The 7,321-nt window shown below is 39.1% G+C and overlaps 1 long non-coding RNA gene across 1 annotated transcript; it reads left to right on the top strand.

Annotated features, from left to right (window-relative positions):
* The first annotated feature begins 1,621 nt into the window (after nucleotides 1–1,621).
* LOC122538714 lies at nucleotides 1,622–7,270 on the top strand. Its single transcript, XR_006308914.1, has 3 exons — nucleotides 1,622–1,633; nucleotides 6,886–6,888; nucleotides 7,069–7,270. It is a non-coding gene; the product is annotated as an uncharacterized LOC122538714 (long non-coding RNA).
* Nucleotides 7,271–7,321: the final 51 nt, after the last annotated feature.

Genomic DNA, 7,321 nt, shown 5'->3' with positions numbered 1-7,321 from the left:
TGACACGAAACGTACGTTCATCCGTTTCAACCGCGATATCGACTTTATGAAATTCAATTAATGGACCGGTTGGATGTGATAATCCAATTAAACAGAGGCCGCTAATAATCGGTCTAATAATTATCCGCGATTATCGCACGCGCCGTTTCACAAATCCTTTGCCGTCAACGTTAAAATAAACGTCCTTTGACTAGTCGTGTACGCGCATACATACGTTCCCCCAACTCTCACCCTCCCCCCAACGGTTTCGTTGATACAACTGCCTTCCAGTTCTCTTTTTATCCCCGTCTACCTCGCTCGCGTTCTTCGCATTCTGGTTACGAATGCATCGTGGCACGCGCCGGCCCGATTACGCCCCCTCGTTCCCTCTCGCGGCCGTAATTTAGAGATTCAATAACGGAACGGGTTGGTAGGTGCGCGCGAACAACGATCGTTCGCGAATTGTTCTAGAAAATGGCAGGCGGAAATGCAACGCGTCGGATGCCGGTCCGGCTGAATAATTCAGCCGGGCGCTGCAAGATGCTGACTTCGCTGTTGGTTTTAATCGTTTGAACGTTGGAACTCTAGTTTACGAAAGGAATACTCGCTGGCTCCGTTCCGGATATTGTTTTTTAATTACGTTGTTCAAAAGGAGAAACTTTCCGTGGTTTTTTCCCACAGTTTTTTTTTTTTTTTTTGCCGTGCAATTTCAATTTCAAATTTGGATGGCTCGAGTACGAGTTGAGCAACGAACAACGGTAGATAGGAATGTTAACGATATTGCGAGTTGGAATTTTGATAGGGGTTGGAATTTTTGTGGGGAAATGTGCCTTGTAATAATCTCCTCGACAGACATTTTTGATAAACGAAATGGCGAATCGTTATTGTACATTCTTATTTTTCTTATACTACTTAAATATTTAATTGAATATCTCTCGGTAAGAGAAAGTAACTTAAAAATAAAACTTAAAATATCATTGAAAATTCTATAAATATACAATGACATAAATTATCATCTAAAGATCATCGTCGTTGAAAATTCTAAAAACGTACAATCCAATTCTAATTACAATACAAAAGCTCAGCCGACAAAAATATCTTTATCCCCGTAATACAATTATCGCAGCATCGTTTCATTTTCAAACGTGCAAAAGCAGAGTAGGATCGCACAGCGCGAGACAGGACGCGCTCGCTTCCAAAATTTACTTGCTTGAAAAACGAGGCAGTTGTCGCGGGAATTAGCAATATCCACACCGGCAATTTCCCAAGATAAATATCGAGGCCCTGCTTATTGCACCGCCGTTCGAGGATGCAACGGCAATTGGCTGAGGATCGTGTGGAGGATTCCTCTTGCTGCAAGAATCGCGCGACTCCGGAACACCGGAAGGAAGCACGAGCGACGCATCGATTTCGACCCGAGACTGGAAATCCAAGTCGTTACGCGGCGTACGCCGATACGCAGCGAGTGGAAAGTGCGTCAGGCCGACGCTATTAAGAAATTCCTGTCGCGAGCGGATCATAAAAGTACGCGTAACCCGTCCCCAAGACCGTTTTTCATCCGATAGACCCCCGGCTTTAACGCGCGCTACTTTCCGCGCCATTTCTTGGCAACGATCGTTGCCAAGCGTCTTTGAGACTTAACCGTGTGCTGTTCGTCGTCCCTTCGTGTTTCGACGCGGGCGTCCTTTCCTCGAGGCGCCACATGGATCTCCATGAGGATCGCTCGCTGGGTCAACGAGGGGGAGGGCCGATGGAAAAACAGAAGTGGAACGGCGAATGCTTAAATCGATCGTCGTGTCGTTGAACTCGTTCCGATTCAGAATAATTTCGTATAAAATAATACGGAGTAAATTCCTTTGGCAGTTGATCGTAGATGTTCGATTTCCCTATGAAAAAATTCTCGAGATTGTGTGAATAATTACTTCGAATGCAGTGACATACTCGATCCAGCGAAGCCTCGTAAATGTAACTCAATAAATGAATAAAATGCAATTTAGAAATTAAATTTCAGTATCAAAGTACGCGGTAATAAATTGACGTTGGTTTGTTTCCTAACGCTACTGTTTTATCATTTCCAATGCAAATCGTAGATCCCGGTGCAAATTTCGTGAGTTACATGCGCCTGCTGGATCTCTTCTGATTCAGCGGCAAACGAGTTTCGAAAGGAGTGCATAAGTTAAGACGTTGAGTTCTAAGAAGGCGTGACGACGGTCGATTAAAGGCGGAAACGCGAGTACTCTATACGTTTCATACCTTATCCCTACGGTAGCTTTAAAACGCCAGAGATACGAGCCACCAGGTTCCAAAACTCGAGATAATCCCGAAAATGCTAGTTCACTTCGTTTTCTTGTTCCATCCCTTTTTCGTTCCATTTTCCTTTTCTTCTGTTCCTTTTTCGCGACGTCGAAATTTGTGCTAACTGTTCCTTCGCGTTCTCGTTCGCGCGATTCCATCCCCCATTGCGCGAAGGATTTTTTTGGGTCAGATGGATTCTCTAATGCTCCACGCTTCTCTGACGATTCGCATGTTCGCATGAAATAGACAAATCTTTTCGAAGGATCGCTACCGTTGGCAAAAAGTACTTTTATTAGAAAGTAACAAGTTTAATATATTTTTTTAAAGAAGACTATTGCATAAATATACGTGTTAATTTGATAGAATATTGAAATTAATACTAATATCCAAGTAAGGTAACACATATTCGCTGACCTATGTGTCTGATTGCGTCAGGATCATTCTACTCTACTCTTAACGTGCTTAAACAGAAGCTATAAAAATTAAACTGAAAATATATAACTCTCCCTCTGAAGTTACATTCAACAATTATCAAGACACCAGATGATTCCAACGTAGAATCTATTTTCAATCAGTGAACAATTTCTCATCCATGAAATGAAAGCTCTTTAATTAAATGAAATAATCTTACCAAAATATAACCCGTTAAAATAAACCGGTGTGAGATCATCATAATCGTATCGCCGTACACAAAATGTTCCAAACATTTTCACCCCCGATTTAACAATCACTTCGTACATATATATATTTCACAATTTCACGTACAACAGGGATATTAACGAAATAATAATAAAAACCGATTCGCCAAAACGACCGCTTATCAGAAACAGAGGCGTAAAATATTTTAATGGAACAATGTCTGTGCGTATTACAATCGCTGCCGCGATACATATTCATCCGCGGCAATTGTTCGAGATTTACTAGGCACGAATTGCGCGAATATCGTGCGCGATACGATACTCTCACAATGGATGTTCTCGCCGTTTTGTTGCGGTGTTCCGGCGAGAATATTTTATTTAATTCGAGTATCCGTTTGAAAAAATTAATTTCACTCGGTCGGGAGAACAGCCGGAAATAACGCAGTTACCGGTGGGAACGCGGCGCAGCGCGGTAATTCGAAGGCCAAGCCGCGCACGGATTTGTCATTCGATTATGCCGGTAATTTGGCCAACTCGGCTATTGTCATTGTACAATTTCGCGCGACGCGATCGAGCGAAAATATTACACGGCCGACGAAATTATGAACGCACGATGCAGATTTTACCAAAAACGCGACCTGGTTGTCGCGTTAAAATCACGATGAATGCGGGATTTGTCGAATCGTCCCGCGTGAGACTCTTTGTCCTCTTTGTTCGCTCGGGAATTTTCGATCAGAAATTTTCACTTCTGTCCGTCTGACTTTAGAAACTTCGACGATTTTTAAGGCCTTTGGGTGTCGTTATTTCGTTGTGAAAATTCAAATTTTCAAAGTGTTATATTGGGTGATTTGTTGTTCGTTGCGTGTTCGCGAAAGGTTGGTTATTTTTTAGAAAGTTACGTTCGAAACTTGTGATTACAATTTTCCCGAAAATCATGTCGCGCGTTACGATTTCCTTAATTTTCGTAATTTAAAGATTGTGTTGCGTGAAGAGTAATTCGCGGCTGTAATTTTTTTAGAAAATCATGTTACATACGCAGGAAATTATAATTGCCTGGTGTCTGTGAAATTGAAAACGTAAAACAACTGTGGAAACGTAAGTCTGACAGCGATTCTTAATAAATACGTCGCGGTCGCACGAAATGGCGTGCATCTTGCAGAGTAGTATCAGTCTGTGGGGTCAGACGCGAACGAAGCCGGGGAAGCCCTGCGCTGCACGATTAGTTAAGTCGACGTCCACCTATATAAAGCATTAAACAGGGTGTCTGCTTCCAGAGTTGGATAGAAAACTGTCACTAAAATATTGAAAACGTTCTTCTTATAGAAAACTGTGTAAATTTCGAGTTAATGTCAATTGCGATCGGTATTTAAACGTTGCAACGGCGAATTGGTTATTGGTAAAAAACGTAGACAGACGATTGTGGGAAATGAGTAAGAAACTGAATAAATATGGAGATTTAATAACGAAATGTTTAACTTGTTAATAATTGTGTTTGACAAGTTCAACAACGAAAAAGATATTACCGTTTTTCGAATACCACAGTGAAATATAATTCGCTTGAAAGAGACCGTGAATTTTACACTGTAGTGTAAAATTGTGGTTTCTTGAAATTTGTAGAATATTCCTTTAGTGTTGTTACAACGAAAACAGGACCAGGAGGATCAATTTGAACAGTAAAATTGTGGATTTTTTTTCAATGTCAGTTACTACAATATTGTCACATTTAATGTGCGTTTATCATCTCTGAATTGACAAGTTACATTAACAGTTCTGAGTTAACAAGATTTGATTGAAATAAGAATATATCTTACACGGTCAAAGAAGTCATGATTTCCACCAAATATGATATTCAAATAGAATTCATGAGATGATCGGCGACAATCGCCAGTTACTCTTGACACCTGCGAGCGTTCGATATTTCTCTAAACTAAATTATCCAATCTCTGGAAATTTATCGTTTTAACTTCAACCTCGGGAACTGAACTTCCATGTACCTCGGTATAGAAATTGAAGTTGTCGAAGTGATTCAACCTGTCGTAAAATCTATGGGTCTCCACTGAAATCGCACTGTTGATTGTACTCAACAATTCTCCAGTTACAACACAACAGAGTGATTTAAAGCGAGCAAATTTTCACAATGCAACGTTTGACTACGTCCAACAAATTCCACAAATGCCATTTATTAACGACAACAGCAGCAACAATCACGATGTCAAGCGCGTAGTTGCACATCGCACGTCGACGAAGTAATTTTTTCACTTTTTTTTTTTAGACTTGGACATATTATTCGAATAGTACATTTCAGAAATGGCGAACTATAATTTGTGTATCATCTCACGTCGCTGGATATTATTTGAAATAACTGCGCATTAATTTATTTGAAAATGAAAATGATCTTTCTCTAGATCATTTAGCTATCGAAGTAACCTTTTATTTTAATTTTTATTTGAATGAATTTTTATTCCAACGATTTTTCAAATATTTCCCAACACCTGTTAGCAATCTTATCCAGAATCAGGTAAATTTTAATTGATACAAAGGCAAAATATGATCATTTGAAATAATGAATTATTTCTATTGATTTGTTATTTTCATTTGAAAAGTAACTTGGGAAACGTAATTCTATTTGGAAATAACCCTTCATTGAAATAAAAATTTATAAAACAGGATCAGAAATTATTTGAAAAATACAAACGTAAAACAAAAATAAATAATTTATATGCTTGTTCAAATAACATTGAGTCAAATAGGATATCGTAACAATTATATTTCGTTGAAATAATACCCTCGACATTCAATGTCAGATTATTTAAACTCGAATAATGAATTACTTGAAAATAATTCATTTCAATATATCACGCACTGAAGAGACTTACATTTCCCGTATTATTTCTAAAATAAAGATATTGGATCAATTAAAACAATTCATTGCTTCGAACCCAATAATTTTTCTCATTTTATTCGAAATAGAAACGAGACCGTGTCTGTTTTGTTTCGTTCAGTGTTCACGGAGCTGATTGAATCACAGCGTCGCGTCATTCGACCCTTTGCGACAGTCGATGGAAGCCCTTCAAATCGACTCTGCAACGCGGAAAGTATTGGATTTTATTAAACGGCCAATGAAACGCTCGACTTTTCTGCATCGGCCCCTCCGCGCTTTTTTCGACTGTCGGTCGACGAAACTGAAAGGAAAAAAGAAGGGAGAGGGCAAAGGAAAAAGACCGCAGCGTCTATAAACTCTTGAGGGCACTCCGAGCCTTCAGAAACTCGTCGCGTGATTTATTCCAATCGCGAGAACAGCTTTTGCGTTTCGAACTGTCCACGCAAACTCGCGGAAATTTACAATTTTTATTATATTATGTGTGTGTATATATATATCGTCGGTTTTCTTTCTGTTTTTCTGAGAATCAGTGTCCTCGAGGATTGCTTAATAATGAACCTCCATTTTCATCGCAACTCTGATAGCAACGACATGAAAAAGAACTTACTGTTTCTCATACAGTTGTGCGTTGAAGTAAAGAAAGCAAAATCTAGGAGGGAGATAGAAGTTGGTTGAGGTACAAAATGTACAATAGTTTTTTTACCATTTCTAGAAATCTGAATTTGACCTATATCTACAAAATTATAGTCCTGCAGCTCTTCTTTTCGTAAAATTAATTAAAGTGCAGAGTGGTCGATTTAATTAGTTAACTAGATCTCATCATTTTACTTATGAAGGTCGTACGTTTATGTGCAAATTTTTATATAAATATATATATATATATATATATATATATATATATATATTTTTATAAATATCGGCAAGTGAAAAAGGAGATTCGTTTCACTTACTAAGTTATAACGACTGTTTTACATTTTTATGTATATATTAATCAGCTCCAATTTTCCCTCCTTTTTCTTCAACAAATATTTGAACGAGTCAGCTAAGTATCACAATGCCCAAAGTATAATACCCCTCTCTTACCGTATTTAGCGAGTGAAATAAATCTCTTTAATCGCGTTCGTAAAAATCCTGTCGCATAGTCACGATTAAAACCCATCAAACGATCCAGTGGAAGAAATTACGCCAAACAACAGAGAATTGAAATTGCAAGACACAACTGAGAGCTGTACGAAGCAGAAGAATAAAAAAAAAAAAAGACAAAGAAAAGAAGAGTCTCGTCACTCAGAAAAGCTTCGCCTACTGGCGAGGAAGGTCGGACGCAAACAGATGAATTTCGTGGATGGAATACACGAACGTTTTCCTTCGTGAAATCCAGCGATCACGGGCAATAAATGCACCGTGCCGGATCGAGATTGCCGTTCGAGATGTCAGGCAACGGTTTATGGAGCAAATGCCACGTATGCGTGGAATAATTCATGAGGTGGAAACCGCTGGTCGACTGTTATCGCCGTCATGAAACCCTGCG

Source organism: Frieseomelitta varia, unplaced genomic scaffold (assembly GCF_011392965.1).
Source record: "Frieseomelitta varia isolate USP_RPSP 00005682 unplaced genomic scaffold, Fvar_1.2 scaffold_175, whole genome shotgun sequence".
Lineage (NCBI taxonomy): Eukaryota > Metazoa > Arthropoda > Insecta > Hymenoptera > Apidae > Frieseomelitta > Frieseomelitta varia.
Note: the sequence above shows the minus strand (reverse complement) of the source record. Positions and strands in the feature narration are given on the sequence as shown.